Here is a 27,450-nt window from a genome sequence, read left to right as displayed (position 1 = left end):
GTTCACCCTTCCCCTCCAGAGGGCGTCATCCTCGCGCAGCCCCCCACTCGCCCCCATCTATTATACAGTCCGCCACTATCTCCGGTGTAACAGCGCCTCTTGGAGAAATCGCCCGGGCTTCTTCTTAAGAGCGTCGCGCGGCCCGGTCGCATGTGCGCACTGCTTCGATATGCGTGGTCGATAGCCCCGCCCACGCCAATACGGGACTGAGGAAGGCGCCCCCCAGATCCTTTTTCAGTTGAGCCCGGGGAGATACGGCGGCTGGAGGCTCAGGCGAATAGCTGCAGCTCGGCCCCACTGGCTCACCGGACCCCGCCAGACCGCTAAACGGACTACGCGCGAGGCCGCCGCAGAGCCGCGCAGAACGAAGGAACTGCTTCTGGATGCTTCTAAAAACCCACTGTCACAATCAAAACCCACGTAGTTTTCCTCCCTTCTTTTCTTCCTTGTGAAAGAGACATTTATACGCGAATAAAACTACAATAGATTCACACGTTACGATTATTACGATTTTAATCGTATTACTGACAAAAAATGTGAGTAGTTTACAAGCTGAGAGAGTATACAGTCTGATTCGAGTGTTGCCAAATCACGTAAAGTAAACAACTAAATTGTCACTACGAGCACATTGGAGTTCCTTTGCGAGTAGGAGGTGGTACCCCAGTAGTCTCAGAAGCATGCTCTTATGCGATTGTGAAAGATGTCTTAACAGCTATTGAATCCTCTCCTGACTTACAAGGGGAGGCCACGACTTTTGGAACGCGGATTTACTGCAAGCTTCATACACTCCTAGTACTCCATGAGGACAACAAAATGTGTAAGCAGTAGCGCGTACTTCTCAAGCGTTATTGAGAAAATCGCAAGATAATTTCGATCGTAAAATATAAGACTGTGCTTGGCCATTTTTGCCATGAAGCGGCGGCAGCCGAGAGGTTAGTGTTCAAGCCGCGTAATCACTGGATCGAGTCCCGTTAGTCCTTTTTTTTAAAATTTCAACACAGTCATTTTCTTTGCTATTTATTTTGCAACTGATATAATGGGGATAATACGTGTAATCGGATCAACTTTTATTAAATTTACAATGTTATTTGGCAGTCTACTAATATTTACTATTACAAATAATGTAATATTGGTAACTACCAAACGCATAGCGTGATACTGAAAATGTATACTTGTCCGTGATTTGAGAAATCCCTTATACCTGGAAGAAACCCGAAACGACTTGTTACCTCCAAGTTTTGACCGACACAGACGGCTTTCGAAAGATGTACAATTAATCGTCGCTTTCGACATTACGAGTACAAGTTGCAGGATGATATTTTTCGTAAAAACATGGAAAACATAAAGTTAAACAGCACCAGCTCCATTGAATAAATAATATGTTTCCGCATACGCAAGATCTTTTGACGTTTTACATGGAAATACAAACCTCGTTAACATTTTCAAAAACCTCTCTTTCAGACGATAATTTGGAAGCAAACCATGCATAACGCAGTATTTCCTTAAAAATCGGCGCTGATAATTGGTTATACAGTACCGAGTGTATTTTAATAGCGTCTTCCGAGAAGCAATTTCTCGTTCTCTTTCAATTAAATACGACCAGTTTTGAAGACACGAGCAAGCATACATTTACAGTAGCATTTTATGCATTTGGTCGTTTACTAGTCGATAGTTACGAATATTATATTATTTGTGATAATAAAAATTAGTAGACTGCCAAATAACATTGTAAATTTAATAAAAGTTCATCCGATTACACGTATTTTCCACATTATATGAATTGTAATATAAAAAGCAAAGAAATTGACTGTGTTGGAAATAAAAAAAAACTGACGAAGGGAACTCGATGTTCTATATCATTCGTTGAATCTGTCCAGAGCGGATGTCCGATGACACCCGTTCAGTTTCTTCGATGATCCGTTCGCTCAGATTTTTTATTAGAAAGGGTAGCTAACGCTCTGACCGAACACGCTGAGCTACTGTGCGGCACCACTCGGCTGCAGCCGCTTCATGATAAAAATGGCCACGCACACATATATATTTGACGATCGAAATTATCTTCCGATTTCCTCAGTAACGCTTGAGAAGTACGCGCTACTGCTTACACATTTTGTTGTCCTCATGGAGTACTACGAGAGTACGAAGTCTACAGTAAATCCGCTTACCAAACGTTGTGGCCTCCCCTTGTTAGTTCTGCTGTTGCAACGGAACCTCATATCTTGGATGTAGTTGACTCCTGAGCCGGTATCACACTTGCTCTGTTGCGGGCCGATAGTGGCATATAGCTGATCAAGGGAGTGCATCTGTATCATACAGTCAGTTCATAGAGGAAACTGTTGCGTGCGGACTTGCATTATGCTGTTGAAAGATGGCACCAGAATACTGTGTCATGAGGGATAACGAGGAGGGTAGCGGTGACGAACTGCTGTGCTGACACATCCGAGAAACTCTAGAAGAAGGGAATCCAAGTTTGTAACTAATGTCTCTCCCCACCGTGATACTAAGGGTGACACCAGCGGATCTCTCCAAAATGTTGGTAGCATTTGTCTCCTCCATTTGGTGCCGCCTTACTCGCAGATGATGATTATCCCAGGTAGTGCAGAACGAAGATTCATTGTTGAAAATGATGCGAGGGAACGCGTAGCGCCAGCACTCCATACTTCGCACGTAAGGCACCATCCCTATGGCTGGAGCCTACTCATAGGACAGCAGTTCAGTTTCAGATGTGAAGGAGTAGCTGTGAAATGTGGCAAACAACATGGTAACAACAGGTAGGCAGAACACCGTGCCGCAAAATACTTGCGCTTGCTGCTCTGGAGAACAAACCCAAAGTGCAGCTTTACATGTACCGTGTGAGCCAAAATAAGAAGAGACCATCAAAAGATATAGAGTGATCACATAAATACTCACCACAAAAACAATTGCTCTATATCAGTAGTTTCCACCCACATCGAAAACAGACGTTCCCAGAATTTTCTCAAGCGTGTCCGATTCAAATAAAATCGTGGAAAAAAATTACATACTTCGTACTACTGGGACATGAGAAAATGTAATTAACCACCCTTCATTCAGTTTCCCTCATGCTAATGGTAGACCGATAGCTACCCAGGGTTTTGCACCAAGCGAACTACCTCAGCACTTTCCGAGGTACACTTTGTCAGAGAGTCTAAAAGTTACTGCATAATATTCTTGGATGGTTTCTGAATACGAGCGCCACCTCCTAGCCAAAAGTTTCCTAACTTCTAAGTCGCACAACTTAGCACATCGCTTACCATGGTCTCATCTTTTTTCTAGAAACGAATGACATCTTACGCCTGTATCCTGAAGAGACGAATTAATATAAGCTACCAGCGATTAACATTGGTAGTATAAAACATAAAATTTCAAACTGCGCAAAAACCACCGCTCACAATAGTTGCCTCCTTCCTTCCCTCCCTCTCTCTCTCTCGCACACACACACACACACACACACACACACACACACAAACAAACACACACACACACACCTACACTACAGTACTGCTCCTAATTTCTAAGAACCAGAGCTAGTCCACATACTTGCATATCTGATGCCACAAACATGAGTACAAAATTGAATTAGTATTCCAATTAGTCTCTTCTTAAAAAGGAATGTCGAAGCTCTCATTACAAAATACTCCGCTAAGAAATTTCAAAATTGCTTGCACTATTTTATGAATTGGGCGGTATCACCTTCCCATATACAGGATGTAGATTATCATACATCTTGTATCCTGGTCAACTGTGGAGACAAATATTCAATAGTTTCTAAAGTCAAACACTGTGTAGAAAAATGAAATGAAGCTCACGAGGTTGATAGCCCTCAATGTACAAAATTATAGATTATAATTAAACACAAAACTCAAGTCTCTTTACAGCAGTTCTCATGCATGAAATGTTGAAGTTACGTATCATTGTCATATCAGGCAACTGACATCACCTGCTGGATAAAGGAACTCTGCAGACTTCTCAGTACGTTACACAACTCTTGCACCTGCTTTAATGACATCAACTGATCATCCACCACATTGTCTTCTCAATCTCTTTTTACCTTTCCGTCTGCAGCATAGAGCCGCCCGAGGTGGCCGAGCAGTTCTAGGCGCTACAGTCTGGAACCGCGCGACCGCTACGATCGCAGGTTCGAATCCTGCCTCGGGCATGGATGTGTGTGATGTCCTTAGGTTACTTAGGTTTAAGTAGTTCCAAGTTCTAGGGGACTGATGACCTCAGAATTTAAGTCCCATAGTGCTCAGAGCCATTTGAACCATATTTTTGCAACATAGAATTTCCTTTGGTCTGAACACCACCCATTCCCTGGCTACATGTGCTACCTATTTCAGCCACATATGCATTAAGTTCAGAATTACGTCTTCCACTTCTGATCTCATCGCTCAAAACATTTGTTTGTTTTCCGTTGTTTCGCAGTAATTCTCAACCTGCGTATCCCTTGCTGATAAAATCTAAGTTTTTTAATGGTTTTCCCACTGAAAGTGCCTATCTCACTGACGACTGGTAACAACTCAGTTTAGAAACTTTATTTTAGACACATCAGAGGGTCGGTTTTTAACACAGCTGTTCAGTTGACCAACAGGATTCGATGTCAGATTTACTCATCTGATTATTATTAAGGATTGTAGAGAGATACCAAGACTCGAATAATGTAAGCATGTTCGAATGGACGTTAATTGCATCAACTACGCAAAGATGAAGATGATAACAACACAGGACACACTAGCGTGGAGAGCTACATCAAACCAATCTTCGGATTCACCATAGCCGCCGGAAACCAGAGAGAATTTCTTCCGATCCATAGCGATACACGTCATTAGTGCCGACATGATCCACCACCTGCAGTTGGCTGCACCCTGTACCCTTCATGGCATCCGGAAGGTCCCTTTCCACATCTTGGATGACTCCCCCCAGTATGCACACGGAGTGCACATTGGCTTTCTTCCCGTCCTTAGCTTCCATGTCCCTATGGGGCTCCATCACCCACCTAACAATGGAGCTCCCAATGACAAGCAGTCCCACCCTCTGAGCTTGTCCGGGCCTCTCAGGAAGAGAGGCCGCCCTTGCTGGCTCAGAAGCACTCTCAGCAGTGGGCAGTACCTCAAACCTGTTACGGAGGCGTAAGGGTACAGCCAAAGAAGAGTGCGAGGTCATCCGATAAATGTTGGGTATACGATAAATCGCACAAATCATAAGGCTGTCAATTCGACTAAATACCCAGGAATTACAATTACGAGCAACTTAAATTGGAAACGCCACATAGATAATATTGTGAGGAAGGTGAAACAAAGACTGCGCTTTGTTGGCAGAACACTTAGAAGATGCGACAAACCCACTAAAGAGACAGCCTACATTACACTTGTCCGCCCTCTACTAGAATATTGCTTCGCGGTGTGGGATCCTTACGAGGTAGAATTGACGTAGGACATCGAAAAAGTGCAAAGAAGGGCAGCTCGTTTCGTGTTATCGTGCAATATGGGTGAGAGTGTCACTGATATGAGAACGCGAGTTGGGGTGGCAGTCACTGAAACAAAGGCGGTCTTCTTTGCGGCGAGAACTATTTACGAAATTTCAATCGCCAACTTTCTCTTCCGAATGCGAAAATATTTTATTGACACCCACCTAGTAGGGAGAAATAATAAAATGTGAGAAATCAGAGCTCGAACGGAAAGATGTAGGTGTTCCTTCTTTCCACGTGTCATTCGAGAGTGGAATGGTAGAGAAGTAGTATGAAAACGGTTCGATCAACCCTCTGCCAGGCACTTAAGTGTGAATTGCAGAGTAACCATGTAAATGGTAGATGTAGATTGTGGACCACAGCAACAACCAATGATTGTTCCCTGCATGCGTGAATCTACACTCTCATAATGTAATTCTAGGATCTCATCATCAGCTTCTACCGTATTATTGTGTCAGTCTTACAGGATGTAGTGATAAAGTATTAACAGTCAAAAGATAATGTTAGATATTTATGTGTATTGCTTCGTAGGAGGTGCACGGCTACAGTCCTGATACCCGCAGAAATCCCTGTGCCACAGCAATATAGCACGCTTCTAGTGTAGTCAAACAAAACGGCACATTCCACTGATATTGTAGTGGTGCCCTAGAAATCAATTACCGACAGCACCATGCACAACTTACTCGTTGGGCGGTTTGCAGCGAGCTCAGCCCCTACAGTTCGGGCAACATGGAACTTCGCAACAGTGAAACTTCATGGCCAGATCAGCTGAGAGCGTCAACAGCACTCTGATTTGGTCATAATGCATCGTGCATGGCGATGGTAGATGTTGTTCATGCACCCGCCATGTCACATCCCAAAAAATAGGCCTGCACGTATCCGTCCATGAGGCTTCAATTTGGGATGGCCACGAGCTCGGCAGAGTAGTTTCACAGCAGTCAGTAACCTGATGATCTCCGATACATCACGGCAAATACTGGGCCATCGACTTCCTGACAGCATGCCGCCTCCTCTGCTGGGACGCTAGATGATCAGCGACATGCTCATTTAGAGTTGGTATAATTGGACCGTTGTTCCTCTGGGCGACAATATAAACACACTGCCAGACTTAGATATTTCATTATTGTTAGCTCTTCATACTTTTTCATCGAGTACCAGCACAATGTTATGTGTTTATTCCTCTTGACTGAAACTTGGATTTGGACTTTGGTTTTAAACCTGAAGTGAGAAACTTACCTTTTTTCCGTTTAAACCTGAAGTTATTAGCGCTTGAGGACTGGTCATTAAAGAGTGTGTGTCTACAGAAACGCAGTTCACAGTTTTTATTGAAAAGCTCTTAAGACTTCACTGAAGCCGGCCGAAGTGGCCGTGCGGTTAAAGGCGCTGCAGTCTGGAACCGCAAGACCGCTACGGTCGCAGGTTCGAATCCTGCCTCGGGCATGGATGTTTGTGATGTCCTTAGATTAGTTAGGTTTAACTAGTTCTAAGTTCTAGGGGACTAATGACCTCAGCAGTTGAGTCCCATAGTGCTCAGAGCGATTTTTTGAACTTCACTGAAGCATGTGTAACTCTCTCAAGTATCACTGAACGTATTCATTTACTTTGTGACTCTATAAGTCCAAGTGCTTTCGTTATTTACGAACCATCATTTATTTTGTTTCCCTTACTGAAGGACTAGCATCCATTTTGTTTTCCCTTATTAAAGAACCACCCCTTCTCTTGTTTCACTGTAGAGAAAATTTTTGTCGACATTGTATTCGATAAACTTTTTTTGTTCTCTATATCAGAGCTGTTATTGTTGCCCACAAGTGGCGGACACTTTAGATAAGGTGGGGTATATGCGGTAATTAGATTCCTGCGTTTTAAGGGGACCAACACTACAACATTACGCACTAAGTTGAAGTAAGTGTGCCACAGCAACGCAGTGTTGTGGCAGATGCACTTTCAGTATTCTGGGATGGTCCTAGAGCTCACTGAAACACCAATTATCACAATGCTCAGTGCCATGGCACAGTGGTCTGCAGCCACAAAATGAAGGGTGTGACACTAACATTTTCATATTATTGTAAGAAATAATGAGCTTTCGATTTAAAGTTAGAAGCTGCACTCAATACTTTGCTTATCTTCACTAAATTGTAATCTCGCCTGTACCCCGGCACCAAGTATGCCGCTGGGATAAAAATACTTTATAACACCACATCGTTTGTGTGTGTGGTCGCCTGTACGTGGTTTTCCTAAGACTGGGGATTGGCAAAATTGCCCTTTATTAATGTTATTGCCTTGTTTCGATATTTGTTCCACTTCTTTGCCGCTACTTCAACTTCTTTTCGTCATACGAACTAAAATGTATCTGACAATGTGTGAATCTCTTGGTGATGGACGAAAAGAAGTTGAAGTAGCGGCAAAGAAGTGGAAGAAATATCGAAACAAGGCAATAACAATAATAAAAGAGGGGCAATTTTGCCAATCCCCAGTCTTAGGAAAACCACGTACGGGCGACCATACAGGTCAGGTGCTGAAGTATGGAAACATTGACGCATATCGGTCAGAATGATCTGACAGGCGTAGTCCACTTACTGTTAGTGGTGCAGTTATGACCGTGCAGAAAACATCCAGTAATACTATTTACGATGTGTTTGTTTTAAAGTATTTGATGCAGAGAAAAGAAAAGAACAGTCAACAAACCGATATGTGTACATATAAACGCACCATATATAACAATATCCGAAATTATATCCTTTACACTCTCTACAGTAAAAGATATAGTATTATGCAGCCATCAAACGAAGATGGGTCAGTTTGTGATCCATTCAAATGAATGCCTCCTCTGTTTTCCCACTCTTAGAGAAGGTTGCACGGCCCATGTACAGCAGTCCCGTAAACAGAGAGCATTGGGCGTGCATTGCGAAGAAAACGACGGCGGCGGTGGCTCTCTCGACGCGCCGTTGTAGTCGCGTCACAAAGGCCGGGCCATTGTCCGCCGTATTGTTCCGCGCTCCGTGCCGTCGTCACGTCCGGCAGCACGCACCACAGACCGATGGCGACCGCACTGGCAGCATCTTACCGCCTCAGCTGCCATGCTCGTCACTAACAGCACCAAATATGGAAGGCCGTTATTGAACTCGCCATCTTTCAAGTTACATCAAGACTATCCTTCCTCCATAACGAATTACTTTGGGGGATGTTTAAGGGGGACTAAACAGCGAAGGTCATCAGTCCCCGAATTACTTTGAAGTTAATAAAAGACGAGATACAATTCTGAAAATATTACATAGTTACTTTGGTAACGTCAAGAATGTCTGTTCGTTTGTACTCTACTTTCACTCAAACCGAAATACTTTTTAAATTAATAATTAGAAATGCGGGAGTTACAAACAAAACAAAAAGGAAATTTTTGAAGATTGTTCTATCAAAGTAGCAAAAGGTCTAGGTGTTTTAGAGCCAAAATATGAACGCTACCAATCCAACGGCAAATTAGATACTAGCTGTGTACTAAATTGCTATTTAGATTTTGATGAGTTCCATTAAATGGTTGGTGAAAGTCAGCAACTGTAAATAGAATGGGTTTGTTTATAAAATAATTTTTTCTGCTACTGGTCGTGATATTCTCTTTTTATTGGGGTTTTGTAGGACGCGTTTCAGATAATGATTCTCATTTTCATGTGTGTTTTCCGTATAATGTGATATTTATTCGTCTTTCGATATGTAAGATCCTGTGTTGTTCTGTTGCCTCTACTGTAACATACAAAAACACGCGCAAATTTTAATTGGTGATTGATAGTTAAAATGGCTCTGAGCACTATGGGACATAACTTCTGAGGTCATCAGTCCCCTAGAACTCAGAACTACTTAAACGTAACTAACCTAAGGACATAACACACATCCATGCCCGAGGCAGGATTCGAACCTGCGACCGTAGCGGTCGAGCGGTTCCAGACTGTAGCGCCTAGAACCGCTCAGCCACTCCGGCCGGCAATTGGTAATTGATATTTCTATATAAATAATAGCAAGGTTTGGAAATAACTTCTGCTTAGATCGTGTGGTTCTCTTGTGCAGTAAACACATATATTAAATACCACACTCAATTTTCTAATTTTCTGTGCACATAGTGGTAACAGCACTCATATACAAACAAGCAGTTGCTTAGCTTGTTTTACGTGTAGACAGCAGAGATAACGCTATAGATAGTCCACAGACTGCAGAGAGCATTTCTCTTAATAATCTGGATCATTATTTGCCCATATACTTATAAGGGGTCATCAAAAGCTTCTGTTCAAAGGCTGTACAATCCAGAATCGGTATGTAAATGAGGCAAAATTGCTTTGAGCGTTGAGGACTCATCCCATCGACGAAATCGGTTGAAGGTACACGTTTGGTAAAATACCATGTCCTGCTGCGTGAAGAATTGTGTTATTGCCCACTGCACATCATCGTCCGACAGGAATCGTCGACCATTCAAATCCTTTTCTAAGAGACCGAAAGTGTTGTAATAACATGGGGAGGAGAGCAGGACTACGGTGAGTGCTCGAATGCCTCCATCTTATTGTTGTCCGTATTGGATGAGGTTGGCAGCCCAGATCAGCTGGCGTCTCTTGATGAACCACGAGCAGTATGGAACTAGGTGTACCATTCCTCCGTTTCCGATGGATGTCTACCAGTCTTGTCCTTTGGCAGCCAAGAAAAGAATAACAACACGTTGGTCCTATTTGGGTGCATTTGGTAATAGGGTCTCCATAGTTCACGTTTTCTGATTTGTTGCACCCACTGTAAGTAGGCTAAGTAGGTTTTTTAATTGGTAACGCCACGTAGCGCTCTGTATGAAAATCACTGGCTGTGCTGTGTGCAGTCTGTGGTTAGTTTGCATTGTTGTCTGCCATTGTACTGTTGGGCAGCTGGAAGTGAACAGCGCGTAGCGTTACGCAGTTGGAGGTGAGCCGCCAGCAGTGGTGGATGTGGGGAGAGAAATGGCGGAGTTTTGAAATTTGTAAGACTGGATGTCATGAACTGCTATGTATATTATGATTTTTCAACACTATTAAGGTAAATACATTGTTTGTTCTCTATTAAAATCTTTCATTTGCTAACTATGCCTATCAGTAGTTAGTGCCTTCAGTAGTTTGAATCTTTTATTTAGCTGGCAGTAGTGGCGCTCACTGTATTGCAGTAGCTTAAGTAACGAAGATTTTTGTGAGTTAAGTGATTTGTGAAAGGTATAGTTTAATGTTAGTCAGGGCCATTCTTTTGTAGGGATTATTGAAAGTCAGATTGCGTTGCGCTAAAAATATTGTGTGTCAGTATAAGCACAGTCTTATATAATGGTTCAAAGGGGACGTTTCATATGGCGACCCTGCCAGGGTACCTCACTGGAATCTTCTGATTTTTTCTTGTAGTTTGTCTAATTAGCGTAGATTTTGTTTATTGCTAGCATGTAATTGTAGAGAGAATCTCCTTTGTAGTTGCAGTCTTTCATTGTTGTACAGTAAAACAGGTGTGGCATGCATGTAAATTTGCACCAAGTATTTCGCAGCTGAGCTTGCAATTAACTAGATATTATTTTCAGTGCTATGTTAATTTGTTCTCTTATTTTTGCTCTTCAAATTGTGCTTTTCTGTGTTATCATGTGAAATATTGTGGCAATAATGGCGTGTGAAAAACGTAACACTAAGCTCCAAAGTAAACTGAGAAATAATAGTGACGACGAGTGTAGCTTACCAGAACCGCTGTGTAATGAATTAACAGACATTCAAAGTAGTAATTTGGTAACTGTGCATAGGGAAATGGAGCCGGCATCAAATAATGGTGTAGACAGTGAAACAGGTAGTGAACAGGGAAGCATTATCGATCGATCGGTCGGCAACAGCTCGCCTCAGGAATCGGGAATGACAGAACACAATATTGCAAATACTGTAGACTCAGGTTCTGGGTTCTCACCGTTTTCTCAAATGAGTCAAGACACATTTTCCGCTTGTCAAAATGTGAATGTTGCTGGTGCAAATTCACTGCCGAAAAGCACTGAGGAACATGTTTCAGACACCAGTGCATTGTCATTACAATTAATGCAACAAATGGGACAAAAGCTTCAAAAGTTAGACATAATGGAACAAAATCAGAGACAAACACAGCAAAAGCTTCAAAAGTTAGACACAATGGAACAAAATCTTCAATAGTTAGACACAATGGAACAGTACCAGAGACAAACACAGCAACAGTTAGACACAATGGAACAAAATCAGAGACAAGCACAGCATAACCTTCAAACGTTAGACAACACACTTGAACAAACACGTGAAGATTTAACTACTGAGTTACATAACATTGAATCGAAATGTCAAAAAGTCTGTAATGACGTAAAAACACAGATTTGTGAGCATTTTCAACCTATTTTTTCGCAGCATGAAAATGCATTACTGAATCACGAAGCAGCCATAAAAGAACTGCAAACTATTGTTCATGAAAATAATAGGACCTTTCAAGCTAAAATTGACTCAGTTGCATCTACCGATTCGGTTACGCAACTTGCAAAATCTCAGGAAAACTTAAAGGATACAGTAGATACGATTTCAACAAAAATGGACACTCTGAAACTTGGTTCAGTAAAGCACACAGAGGAAATAATTTCACTATCGGATAAAATATCCGAACTTTCAGATCAGTTCACTAACTTATCTACAAAGGTAGATGATGATCTGAATGACACAAGACCTGTAGCCTTCACAGACACTGAAGAGTATGAACAAATTAGAAAATTCAAACGAAATCAAAATCAAATCAATACACAGTACAAAAGAGAAATCCGGGAAGTACAAGATCAGTTGGCACAAGTAATACAAGAATTACATATTTCAGAGGACATTCGCGCTCCAGTACGGGTAGAGGGACATAGAAATATGGAACAACCACAAAATAATAACACATGACACTTCGGAAATTATGAAAGGAATTTGGCATGGCGCATTGAATTTTGAGACGGAACTGCCGACACAATGTAACAATGACCGACATGCGACTTGCCGACATGATGATTTTGACTATAAGTTGTTTATTACTACACGCAAATTCGAAACATTTAAGAATTCTGGCAACGACATTCATCCACAAGCGTGGTTCCATCAATTCTCTCATTGTTTTCCTCCCAACTGGTCATTAAAGCATAGATTAGAATTTATGTGTGGCTATTTAGAGAATGAACCAGCTGTAAGAATGCGATCGGTCATTCACGATTGTCACAGTGAAGGAGAATTTTACCATGCTTTCCTCTCAGCATATTGGTCTCAAGCTACACAAGACCGAGTACAACATAGCATCATGATGATGAAACACTTTGAACAATCAGAATTTTCCAGTCTTGTCAAATATTTTGAAGACATGTTGCATAAGAATCAATATCTTTCAAACCCATACAGCCCTTCAGAACTCATCCGCATTTGCTTAATGAAATAGCTTGAATATTTACGAAATATTATTTTAGCAGGACATTGCAAAGACGACATTGAAGCTTTTCAGGGACTCTTACAAGAATTAGAAATTGACACAGACAGTCACGGGATGTGAAAACAGTCAAACAATCACTACAGGTCACATCCGTCACAATTCCGTGACGACAGAAACAATAACTGGACACGACAAGTCTATTCTTACAACGCAAATCGTGAACAAAACATACACCACCCATGTGACAACCACTGGCAGAGTAATAGTTACAGAGAAAGATCACATTTCCGTGGCAATGATTATGACAGAGACAACCATAGAAACAGACAATATGGCAACCAGAACTATTATTATCACGGGAGACAGAATAACTTCAGACGCAACGGTCCACCGTGCAGTGATAATTCAGGGAGAAATTTTCCACCACTTAACCGACAAGAAAGAAACCATAGGAACTACCGACATGACGGCAGACGATATAATCATAACGACAGACCTGAATTTCATCAGAACTGGTGGGATTCAAACAGAGCAGGGCACTCTCGACAAGGTGAATTTGTAGAAGTTAGGTCTCCTAGTCCTAATAACGACGTGCGCCAACAAAGAGACAGACAATGACTCGCACAGCAGGCAGCCGCGTGCGCCAGCTGGCTCAGAGAAAAATTACATAGACGCTAACCTTGAGAAAAATTCCAGTATTCTTTACCGACGTATACCACATGATAATTGCGTCGAAGTTGAAACACTGCATACTAGGAAGAGCAAAGGTTTACACCACATTTCACATGTAAAACCGCTTATTGAGAGATAATCTGTTTGTTTTTTTTTTTTAATTTAGTCTTTACTATAAAATTTTTCACTTCACGTTACTAGTACTCTTTGTCACACTTAGAAACTGATAACATGTAACTATGTTTTAAAATAAAATATCCAGTTAAGAACCAAGAGAACCCATTTAAACAGAAATTACGAATGCATTGTTATTATGAACAGACGACACAGTGTTATTGTGTGTGTACATTCTTGCTTGTTAGTTGCACGATTACGTAACGACTATAAGGCTCACATACTTAGAACATTTATCAGTACTGCTAATGAGATTTTAATGCAACATTTTGGTTTACTTGAAAATACATTCTGGATTTAAAGTACTTTCTGTGAGATAACAGATGACACAGTGGTTAGCTTATGTGACAGCAACACGATTTCATCACGACGCTACTAATGAGTGACAATTTACAATGTTGCTTTTGCGCTGTATCTGTTTTATATCTGCACAGTTTTTCTGTATTATTCTGGAAAGTAAAACCTGTTTTAGTAGTAACTTCTGTGGTATAGCTACAATGAGACAGCCTTTTCCGTAGCACAACAATACCTTACAGAACAGTACTTTCTACCTCACGGCAATAAGCGTAATAATTAAGATATCTATACCCAAAGCATTTCACTTTTGTTTATTATGAGGTAAGTACATTGACTTCAGCAGAACTTTGCTTACAGAAGACGATAACTACGACAGTTCCACAGAATTATCTTACAGCAAGATGCACATTTAGCGCTACAGGACACGCATTTGAGTGATTAATTTTGTACTTAAACCATTTATTTTTCAAGATTTTTCAATTACAAAGAAAGTTTTCCGTGATACATTTCATTCCATTGCTGTAATCTGTAACACCTGAGGGTATAATTACATTAATCCTCAGGGGGGTACACCGAGCGAGGTGGCGCAGTGGTTAGACACTGGACTCGCATTCGGGAGGACGACGGTTCAATCCCGCGTCCGGCCATCCTGATTTAGGTTTTCCGTGATTTCCCTAAATCGCTGCAGGCAAATGCCGGGATGGTTCCTTTCAAAGGGCACGGCCGACTTCCTTCCCTGTCCTTCCCTAATCCGATGAGACCGATGACCTCGCTGTCTGGTCTCCTTCCCCAACACAACCAACCTCAGGGGGATACACGTTTACTTTGTGTACCATGTGTTAGGCAAGCACAAGTAGCCCTAGCTAATATGGTATTTGCTTATACAACTTTACACATCGTTACCATATTTCACTAACACACAAATTACACAGCTATCTGATCATTTAACTGAGACACAAACATTTTTTTTACTACATCAGTGACACATGTTTACGCAGTTACACAGTTGGATAATTTCATACTTATGAAATTGTATTTTGTCTGTACTTTGTGAACTGTTTTTATTTGGTAAGGGAGCATGATTTTAAAGTACGTTTGAGGTGGATGACACTATGGAAATGAGCAGAGAATATTTTTTAGGGTTTGAAATTATTGCAGAAAGCTACGACGTTTTTGAAATTTGACTGAGGTGTTATGATGTTATTTTTACGACGACGATGTGTATTATGCTGTTGAGGTATGTTTATGATCAATTAGCTGACGCTATATGAGGAATTTGATTATGCTACGTATCTGTTATGATGAAATATTGAAGAAGTGTCGACGAATATGTATATGTGTAATAAGGTAAGGAATAATGAGTAGTGGTTAGGGACTCTGGTTTGTGAAAAAGGTTGTTGGAAACCAAGAATCGTACTTTAAGAGTTATGAAATGTATGTGTATGCGTAATGTATGACAATGCCGGAATAAAGTTTTTGGACGCTGTTATATTTATAGGATTTTGTTTCTACACATTCGTAACGCAAATTCTCGACCTCTGAAATTATTTTTATATGAGACTGTCAGTGTAGCGCAAACTGCTGTCGTAAATATTTTGGTAAGGGTAATTATGAAAAATTTCATCAAATCATTATTGGCCACTGCCCAAAACAATTTCTACAATTTTTTGTAGGGAGCATGGGGTCTATGTAAGTAGGCTGTGTAGGTTTTTTTATTGGTAACGCCACGTAGCGCTCTGTATGAAAAGCACTGGCTGTGGTGTGTGCAGTCTGTGGTTAGTTTGCATTGTTGTCTGCCATTGTAGTGTTGGGCAGCTGGATGTGAACAGCGTGTAGCGTTACGCTGTTGGAGGTGAGCCGCCAGCAGTGGTGGATGTGGGGAGAGAAATGGCGGAGTTTTGAAATTTGTAAGACTGGATGTCATGAACTGCTATGTATATTATGATTTTTCAACACTATTAAGGTAAATACATTGTTTGTTCTCTATTAAAATCTTTCATTTGCTAACTATGCCTATCAGTAGTTAGTGCCTTCAGTAGTTTGAATCTTTTATTTAGCTGGCAGTAGTGGCGCTCGCTGTATTGCAGTAGCTTAAGTAACGAAGATTTTTGTGAGGTAAGTGATTTGTGAAAGGTATAGTTTAATGTTAGTCAGGGCCATTCTTTCAAAAAATGGTTCAAATGGCTCTGAGCACTATGGGACTCAACTGCTGTGGTTATCAGTCCCCTAGAACTTAGAACTACTTAAACCTAACTAACCTAAGGACATCACGCACATCCATGCCCGAGGCAGGATTCGAACCTGCGACCGTAGCAGTCGCACGGTTCCGGACTGCGCGCCTAGAACCGCGAGACCACCGCGGCCGGCGGCCATTCTTTTGTAGGGATTATTGAAAGTCAGATTGCGTTGCGCTAAAAATATTGTGTGTCAGTATAAGCACAGTCTTATATAACGTCGGAAAGACACGAATGCCATACTAATCCTTTGCCAACATGTATGTACTTGTACACCCACATCGAAGTCAAGTCGCGCTACGTTGCATAACGTTGCAGCGACGCCTTCAAACGGAAACTTTTGGATCGCCTCTCATACTATGGTAATTATTTCTATGTGTCACCCTTTTTATTTACGTATACAGTCGAAACACCTAAAAAAATTCACCCATCCACTTTCCAGTTTTTCATTTAAAATAATAACATTTAATTTTTTGTAATGGGAATACATCTCCAGTTCATCCCGATGACCCATTGTGTGACCTCTATTTATTCGAAGGAATATTTCGACATTTTGTTTCTTTTCCCTTTATTCTGTATGCGTTTGGGTATTGCCGATGTTTTGTACCTGTTGCGTGTGTGGGTTCTTAATGTGCTCTATAAACCTGACGTGAAAATATCTGCTTGTTTGTCCGAGGTAAAATGTTATTTTTTATCGAAAACATCACGAGTAAATGGCGTAGCACCCGAAAAACTCTCTCGAGTTTGGGAATCGTTTCCCGAAAAGCGTCTGCAAAGTATGAATAAAAAGAAAATCGCGACTGTTAGCAGAAAAAAATATTTTATAAAGAAAACCCTTATTACATAGAAGTTAAATAACAGGTAAAATAATGCTGAATAGACAGTAATGGCACCAGTTCTGTACCTTGTATAACAGAAAATAATAAACCGGTTTTGAATAAATGAGAACATAAAGTAGCAGCGCGCGGAGGACAGAATCCTGTGTGAGACGCCCTGCTAAACCCGCACGACAGGGCAGTTAGTTTAAATTGTGGAAAGGGGCCAACAACAAAAGGGGTTGTGCTACATAGACGGAATTTGGTAGGCTTATTTCTACATCTGAAAGATGATTTCTACACAAATTTCTGGCAGTGCCGTAGAAGTAGCGCGGGTAGCGCAACTTTTTTCTTTTAATTTGAGTCGTCAGTATTCTGACTGGTTTGATGCTGCCCGCCACGAATTCCTCTGCTCTGTCAACCTCTTGATCTCGGAGTAACGCTTACAACCTACGTCCTCAATTACTTGCTGGATGTATTCCAGTCGCTGTCTTCCTGCACAGATTTTGCCTTCAACAGCTGCCTCTAGTACCAAGAAAGTCATTCACTGATGACATATCAAATTTCCTCTCATCGTGTACCCACTCGTTGTCAGTGTTCTCCACATATTCCTCCGATTCTGCGCAGAAGCTCCTCATTCCTCACCTTATCGTCCATCAAATTTTCAATATTCATCTATAGAACCACATGTCAAATATTTTGATTTGCTCTTGTTCCGGTTTTCCACAGTCCATGTTTCACTTCCATACACTGCTGTGCTCCAAATGTACGTTTTCAGATTTTCTTCTTCAAATTAAGGCCTGTGTTTGGAACTAGTACCAGGTGTACCGATATGAAATGAGCGTTTCTTTGTAAAAATGAAACACTAATTTTGAATTGAAAAGTAAAAACATTTTATTCGAAGCACTGACCATTTCCTTCTACACATTTAGAGCACCTTTCTGGCAATTTGTGGACACCACGCCAATAGAAATGTTCGTCTTTTGAAGCAAACCATTCAGACACCCAATTTTACACTTCTTCTTAGGAAGCGAAGTGTTCCTCAGCCAATGCGTGTCCCATTGATGGAAGCAAATGGTAGTCGGAAAGGGCCAAGTCTGGTGAATACGGCGGGTGGGGTAGCAGCTCCCAGCCAAGTGTTTTGATTGTATCCTGAACCAGTTTTGCTTCGTGTGCAGGTGCATTGTCGTGTAAAAAATTACTTTGCCATATCTTCTGGCTCGTTCTGGTCTTTTTTCGATCGATGCATAGTTCAAATTGATAATTTGTTGTCTGTAGCGATTAGTATTCACAGTTTCACCGGGTTTTAGAAGCTCATGATACACCACAGCTTTCTGATCCCACCAAACACAGAGCATTCTCTTCTTGCCGAATCGATATGGTTTTGCAGTCGATGTTGATGGTTGTCCGGGATTAACCCATAATTTTTTCCGTTTAGGATTCTTAAAATAAATCCATTTTCATTGCCAGTAACAGTTCGATGCAAAATTGATTTTCTTTCATTCAATTCATGTGGCACCAATTTTCCACACTTTTGGATCTTCCCATAGCTTTCAAACGGTCACAAACTGTCTGTTGTGGAACATTTAGCATTGCTGACATTTCCTTCTGTCTCAAAGTATCATCTTCATCCAATATTGCGTCTTCGAACTGATTTGGTGGCTAAGCCGTGGTAAAATTTGCTGTTTTGAAGAGCGCGCCGCAGCGCGCAGTGTAAAGCAGTCGCCCTCCGTTTCTGGCGGTGGCGCTGCTGTGGCAATCGCAGCTTTGGTGTCTTCCTCTGGTTTGAAAGGGGAATGGTTGCCTGTTCAGGTGCATTTAAGGCGCGTTATAAGCTCGCCATCGGCAGTTGGTCAGTCTGTTAGTCTCGGGGAGTCTGGTCAGTCTCTCAGTCTGAGTCTAGTCAGTTGGTCAGCCGGCTCAGTGTCGGGCAGTCAGTGTCTGTCTGTCTGTCGGTCTGCCGTACGTTAAGGTGGTCAGTCGGAGTGAGGCTAGGTCAGCCTCGTGTCACCAGTTGCTGGTCTGTCTCTCGTTTGCATTTGTGCGGCAGTTAGTGTCTGTCTGTCGTCGGAGTGCTAGTATGTCTGTCGTTTGGATCAAACTTAAAAGCCAGAAAATGATAGTCTTGCCACTCCGCCAGTAACAGAACTAGTGGCCGCCCGGTCGGGGCTGAGTTCCTACAGCTGAGCTGCGCGTGAGGCCGTCAGTCTGCTCGAGTTGCTCGGGCAACGGTCATTGGTGGTTGGATCAGTCGGTTGGTCGATCGCGCACTGAGACACGAGACGACTTGTTCGCCTTGAGCGTCGGTGCATGTCAGGTCTCCACGTGAGTCCAGTGGGTAGCGCCCTATGGAAAGGGGTAGTGGTTTCGCGGTTCACACGAGAGTAACAGGAGTGAAACCACGACATCGGGCTGGCCTGGACGTGAGACGGGAGATCGGCGCGCCTTCCTGCGTCCGTTGAAGCGGCTGGCAGCGGACGGTTCGGGAGGGCGTTGGAGGTGTTGCGCCAGGTCTTCGCCAGACATCGCAATTTTAGAACTTAAGTGATTTGTGATGTGTTGTTTCATTTACTTGTTAAATTCTACTTGTTTTCTTGGTCAGTCTCTCGTCCCCAGCTTGTCGTTTGTTTCCCGTCCGCATTTGTTAGGCAGTTAGTTTCGGTCTGTCATACGTTAATAGCTGCCTCTGTCATGTTTGTCGGATTCGGTGTTAACGAATTTATTGCTTAAAGGTCGAATTCTTGAAATATGTTTTTATCTTGTCTATCATCTTGCGAGGTGGTATATGTGTAATGTAGAGCATGTTGTACATTTTATGTGAGTCTGCATTTTATGGGTTTTATTGTAAATAGTCATTTTAGGTCATAAGGTTGCCACCCTTCCATCGTAAGAGTCCTTTAAAAAAAAGAAATTGCACTTACAGTGGCAAATAATTTGAGTGTTATACCATTTCCATCCCTCTAACGGGTGTATAGTTTACGTGTTTGTGTGAGTTGTTAAAAATTTTTTGGTTTAAAGTAATCTGGTGTGTTGCAGATTTGCTCCAGTGTACTCTTTCAGAGGTTGTTGTGATCGGTCGTGACTACGGACGTGTTGAAAGGGAGCAGGCAAGCTTCTCAGCCCGAAGGCTCATACTGTTAATATTGTTCTGTCTGCCTCTAAATAAAGTTGTAACTTGATATTTCGAGGGTGCTTTTCTGCTTATAATTTTAAATCTGTTTTGAAAAAGCTTTTAGGAATAAAATTCACATTTGTGAAAAGTAATTTCATTTTCCATCAGTTACTTCCTACCACCTACTTCCACGTTCACCTAGTGTGATTAAATGTGTTAATGTTCTTGATGAATCGCTAGTAAATAAGGTAGATTCTTTAAGAAAAGATTTTGACAGTAAATTCTACGGTTCAGTGGTCTTCCATGTTCTTCATTTCTTACATCAAAATCATTATATCTGAACCGTTGAAACCATCTTTTGCATTTTGCTTCTGATAGAGCATGATCACCATATGCTTCGACAAGCATTCGATGCGACTCTGTACCACTTTTTTCAAATGAAAAAAAAATTAATGCTTTCCGCAAATCATCACTTTCTAGTACAAAATTAGACGTTGTTAACACGATGAAAACATATGTGTTTGTTCCATGACTTGATGTATACTAAATGTCTTTGACAGATGTCATACCAACCAAATAAAAAAAATTTAACTCTCGTTCACAACAAATGTTCCCTATCGACATATTTGCATCTTAAGACTCATTTTATACCGGTACACCTGGTAGACATCTCTTGGCCAGGGATGCCCTTTTCGCCAGTGCTAGTGTGCTTTTCATGTCCTCCTTGCTCCGTCCGTCATTGGTTATTTTGTTTCCTAGATAGCAGAATTACTTAATTCCATCTACTTCGTGACCATCAATCCTGATATTCAGTTTCTGGTTGTTCTCATTTGTGCTATTTCTCATTACTTTCGTCTCTCTTCGATTTACTCTCAATCCATATTCTGTACTCACTAGATTGTTCATCCCATTCAACAGATCATGTAATTCTTCTTCACTTCCACTCAGGATAGCAATGTCATCCGCGTATCTTGTTATTGATATCCTTTCACCTCCAAATTTAATTCCACTTTTGGACCTTTCTTGTATTTCCATCATCGCTTCTTCGATGTACATGTTGCACAGCAGGGGCGAAAGGATACATCCCTGTCGTACATCCTTTTTAATCCGAGCATTGGTCTTCCATTCTTACTGTTCCTTCCTGGCTCTTGTACATATTGCTTATCACCCGTCTCTCGCTATAGCTTACCCCTATTTTTCTCAGAAGTTCTATCGCCTTTTCCAGGTCAACATATCATATTAACGTGTCCTGATTTTCCTTTAGTCTTCAGTCCACTATCAATAGCAACGTCATAATTGCCTCTCTGGTGCCTTTAACTTTCCTAAAGCCAAACTGATCGTCCTCTAACACAGCCTTAATTTCCTGTTCCGAGGTTCTGTATATTATTCTCGTCAGAAACTTGGATGCATAAGCTAGTAAGCTGATTGTGCAATAATTCTCGCACTTGTCAGCTCTTACTGTATTCCGAATCGTGTGGATGACATTTTTCCGAAAGTCAGATGGTATGTCGGCGGATTCGTACTGTCTGCACAACAACGTGAATATTCGTTTTCTTCCCTCTTCCCGTAATGATTTTAGAAATTCTGATGGGATGTTATCTACCCGTTCTGCCTCATTCAATCTTAAGTCGTCTAAAGCTCTCTTAAATTCTGTTTCTAAAACTGGATCCCCTGTCTTCTCTGAAATAATCCCTGTTTCTTCTTCTATCACGTTTGACAAATCTTCTCTCTCACAGAAGCCTTCAATGCACTTTGTCCACCTATCCGCTGTCTCTTCTGCATTTAAAAGCGGAATTCCCGTTGCACTCTTAATGTTACCACCCTTGCTTTTCAAATTTCACCGAAGGTTATTTGGACTTTACTACATGCTGAGTCAACTCTTCCGACAATTATTCCTTTTCCGATTTCTTCATATTTTTCATGCAACCATTTCGTCTTAGATTCCCTGCACTCCCTATTTATTTCATTCTTCAGCGGCTTTTATTTCTGTATTTCTGAAGTTTGATGAACATGTTGTACTTTCTTCTTTCATCGATAAACTGAATAGTTTCTTCTGTTTTCCTGGTTTCTTCGAAGTTACCTTCTTTGTACCTGCCATCTTCTGTGATTACCCTTTTTAGAGTTATTCAATTCTCTTCAACTGTACTGCCTACTGAGCTGTTCCTTATTGCTGTATCTATAGCCTTAGAAAACATTCCTTAGTACTTCCGTATCCCACTTCTTTGCGTATTGATTCTTCCTGACTAATGTCTTGAACTTCAGCCTACTCTTCATCACTACTATATTGTGATCTGAGTCTATATTTGCCCCTGGGTACGCCTTACAATCCAGTATCTTATTTCAGAATCTCTATTTGACCATGGTGTAATCTAACAGAAATCTTTCCGTATCACCTGGTGAAATCTAGTTTCGCAGAACACAGCGACTCAGGTTGTGGAAAGGGGCCAAAATCAGTTGCTGCTAGTTTAAACGTAGAAATTTTATTTGCTAAAAACGCTTAATCATACATGCCCTTAAACAATACGGCTGAAGGCCAGAACACAAGTTATTAAAATTGTGTTAAGAAATACTCACGGCTGATGGCCTTAGTTACAAAATAGAAGAACTGAGAGCTTAAGGCCTGGATAACGAGAACTCCAGTAAGGAAATTTTAAAACGTTTTAGACAAAGACCATTCAAATTTTAATTTAAGTAGGCTGAAGGCCTAATCTTAAAATATTTCATATAAAGTTCGGCTGAAGGCCGTATACTGAACATAGAGCAACTCAATGCTTAAGGCCTGGATAGCAAATTAAGATAGAGAAGAAAATTTTGAAATTTCAAATGATTCTTTTCTTTGACGGCTGAAGGCCGTATCTTAAAATACTTCACATAAAGTTCGGTTGAAGGCAATATACTGAACACAGAACAACTCAAGGCATAATGTCTGGGTAACAAACTAAGGTAGAGAGAAATTTTTCAAACGATGATTTTTTTTTTATACTTCAGACGGCTGAAGGCTGTAAGTTAAACTATTTCGCATAGGGTTTGGCTGAAGGACACATACTGAACATTAAAACAAAGTAAATTAATACACGGCTGAAGGCCTGGCACAGTACTAGAGACAAAAGAAAATCACAATACCAAACAACAGATGAGTGGTGCTCACAAGTGTTCCAAGGGTCAGCCTGGGAAGGAAAATCTAACAACAGGTTAGATGAGACAGGCAGCCAAGCGTAACACTAAATAATCAGGGGCAGCACGACCTAGGGACGGCTGAAGAACCAACCAACAGCCTAATCAATTCCCTTCCACCCAACCAATGGCACGAAAACGGAAAATATCAGCGAGGACGAAGATCGGAGCAGCACTACGTCTTGATAGATGGTATCTAAACATAGTCAAGGCACAGTAACCACTCAAAGAGAAAAAAAAGAACTACATGTAGCTGTCGAACTACACGCCGTGCCGGACAGCATCAACACGGCGAGGAAGACACACAGCTGGAAAATTACTCTAACGCCCACGGCATGTAAGGGAACGTTAACGGCCTCAGGGCAAATGATACGGCTGGTGCACTTCACTAATAAGTTACAATCATTTCAATAGTTAAACACCATACAGGAAGACGGCTGCAAAATTTGCCGATCCCAGCACACTATATGTTGCTGCTTGCTGAAACGGTCGAGGAAACAATGAACGAAGAGATGTCACAGCAGTTGAAGTTTCGTAACTAGTTAACTAATTACTCAACTCTAGTATCCAGGTTCGGTGGGCGACGAACTTTGCAGCTCTCGCAGCTAGTGCCTCACAACTCCGACTGCGCGCGCACGCTGCCAGCGACCGCGGCCTGACTACATGCCGCGGAGACTTCCTCGCTGCTCTGTCGCAACCGACCGACTATCCACACACAGCACCACACGGAAATATAGCGGTCACACCAAATATGGTACAGCAGAACTAGTATCGAGAAACGCTGCTGCTGCCACTGACGGAGGCAAGTGAGTCACTAGTTGTTCAAGAAGTAACTGATGGAGCAATAAGGCGCCACTCGATGGTAAGAAAATTCCCAAAAAAAAAAAAAAAAAAAAAAAGGCATCAGAGCGAGCCAGTCACGGCTCACCCGGCCCCGGCCTTTTCCAAGAATACTTCCTCCTCCTGTTATTCTTGAACAGAGTATTCGCAATTACTAGCTGAAATTTATTACAGAACTCAATTAGTCTTTCTCTTCTGACATTACTTGTCCCAAGCCGACATTCTCGTGCGATCATTTCGTCTACTTCTTGCCCTACAGCTGCATTTCAGTCCCCCAAGATTATTAGTGTTTCATCTCCCTTTACATGCTGTGTTACCTTTTTAGTATCCACATATACTTTCCCTATCTCTTGTTCAGCTTGCGACGTCGGCTTGTATACCTGAACTATCGTTTTCGGCGTTGGTTTGCTATCGATTCTGATAAGTATAATCCTGTCACTGAACTGTTCACAGTAACACACTCCTTGCCCTACGTTCCTATTCATAAAGAATCCTATTTCCGTTACACAATTTTAATGCTTTTGTTGACGTTACTCTATGTACTTCTGTCTTCTTTGCATTTCACTTCTCTGACCCGTACTATATTGAGACTGACATCTGCACTTCCCTTTTCAGATTTTCTAGCTTCTCTACTACGTCAAAGTACTGATATTCTACACCCCGACTCGTAGAACGTAATATTTTCCTTGGTTATTTAGTCTTTTTCTCATGATCACTCCCATCCTAAGAATAACAGATTGAGTTCTACCTAGCCACCAGCAAGGTTGAACCACCTTTAGATGTCGGACATTTGCTACGAGAAAATATTGTGGAATTTGCACCACGTATCCGGCGGCAAACCCGTGAAGACTATTTACAACAAGAGATTGCTCTGAACCTCTTTCCGCTTCTCTGCCCTCTTTGACAAGGCGTTGGCAGAATGGGCATGACTTCTTATGCTGGATGTCTTCGGTCACCAATGATGATTATTAATCAACATTTAAGCGATGGCGGTTTCTGAACCCGGAACCAAGCTCGTTTTGATTAATAATCAAAGACGCTATCCCTTATACTACTGGTACGACCAAGTGCCACTATGAGGATGCTTTAAATATACGCTGTAACGGTCGTGAGAGTTAGTTACTTTTTATCTTAAACGTAGTGAGTTAATGTCAGTCAAGAATTCCTGTAAGGGAATAATGACGCCATCACTGCCACCTCACAGAATGTAGCCACTGTACGTGACAGCTGGTTGCGGTACAATGGAAACCATGATATGTGTCTACGGCCTCCCGTCGGGTAGACTGTTCGCCTGTTGCAAGTCTTTCTAGTTGATGCCACGTCGGCGACTTGCGTGTCGATGGGGATGAAAGTATGATGATAAGCACAACACAAGACCCAGGCCCTGAACGGACAAAATCTCCAACCCAGTGGGGAACCGAACCCGCGCCGTTAGGTTTGACATTCCGTCGCGCTGACCACTTTTTTTTGTGTGTGTTTGGTCGTTGCGTACGTCGCATGATGTCCGGTCAAGTTCGTTTGTTGATCCTTCTACTCAGTTTTTTTATTACAGAGGCCAAGCAGGTCTCTGACTGAACACGCTGAGCTACCGTGTCGGCAGCCACAATGACAACGAACTGTCATAAGTTGGTTACTTCAGTGACAGCTCCGAGCCAGACGCCGTGTAGCGTGCATTTCACTGACCCCAAAACATCGCCACTAGTGACCTCAGTGGTGTCAAGCGAGAGCTCACTGGAGGTCATGGTGGAGGTTTATCGTGTATTCTGATGAGAGCTGGTTTTGTCCCGCTGCCAGTGATGGCCGTGTATTGGTTAGAAGGGGGCCAGTTGAGGGCCTGCAACCAACCAGTCTGCATGCTGGACACTCTGCACATACACCTGGAGATCTGATCCCAGGCACGATTTCGTAAGACAGCAAGATCACTCTCGTGGTTGTTCCACGCACCCTGACTGCAAATTTGTACGTCAATCTGGTGATTCGACTTGTGGTGCTGCCGTTCATGAACAGTATTCGAGGATAACGCTTGTCCTCACACAGATGTCGAAAACCAACATTCTCTACAGAGGGCTCATATATTGCCTTGGCCTGTTCGATTACCATATCTCTCACGAATCGAGTACATATGGGACATCACTGGACGACACCTCCACCAGCATACACGGCGTTAACCGTCCTTTTATTGACCGATCAAGGGCAATATCCATGGAACTCCATCCCGCACCTGTACAACACCGAGTATGCACGTTTGCAAACTTGCATTCAACATCCTGGCGTTTACAACGGTTGTTACTGTACCAGGATGTCACATTTGCAGTGACTTGTCCAGTACTTACATTAACCTGTAATTTTGCAATGTTAATCACTTAAATACGTTCCATAGTCAAACGTATACCCGAAATTTAATTTCGCTACGTAAACTACTTCTTGGTGTTGCGATTTTTTCTGTAAGTGTATGTAGTGTGTGAGATACGGAAATTTGAATTGGACGAAAGCGGTTAGGCCAAGGAAACTGGGCTTGAGTCTCAGTCCGGCTCAAACTAACACTTGCGCCATTTGATTTATTTCAATGCCTGGTTGCAGGTGATGTCGGAATTTCTCGTTTGTCATAAAACACATTGACTACGCCCTTGGCCTTAATGAATACAGTACATGAGGCACATTTTCCTCCTCCTCCTGTTGCTCACGCCAGCAGTCCTTACTTTCACTCTTTTCTAACATTATACCCCCTGAGATCGACTCTTGCCTGCCCTTGAATGTTTGTAAGCGTCCGACAAGTGCAGTTCTTGACCCTCTTGGGAGCTGTAGCCACACATTTACAAAAATGTTCAAATTTGTGTGAAATCCATGACTGCGGCGCCTCAGACCGCTCGGCTAATCCCGCGCGACCACACGTTTACAGGTGACGCGGTTTTAATCACTTGGTATAGGTACTGGTACTGTACTACAGAATTCTTCGTCTTTACTTTTGGAGCGTATGGAGTCGACATCACCACCCACCGGGCTACATTGTATTGAGGTACGTTTCCTCTTGCCTTTCAAATGCCTTGGCATTTGCTTGCCGCATCATATTTCAAACTTATGTCACAGTTTTCGCCAACTTTTGGATTAACTCTTCATTCCTGCTTCCTTCCTTCTTTATAATATCGAATGGCGATGGCATCTTTTCACCATACACCACCGCCAAAGGCTAGTGTGTACTTTGGAATTACATGCACT

The sequence above is a fragment of the Schistocerca serialis genome, chromosome 8 (genome assembly GCF_023864345.2).
Source record: "Schistocerca serialis cubense isolate TAMUIC-IGC-003099 chromosome 8, iqSchSeri2.2, whole genome shotgun sequence".
Classification (NCBI taxonomy): domain Eukaryota; kingdom Metazoa; phylum Arthropoda; class Insecta; order Orthoptera; family Acrididae; genus Schistocerca; species Schistocerca serialis.
The sequence above is the reverse complement of the archived record's forward strand: the minus strand, read 5'-3'. Positions refer to the sequence as shown.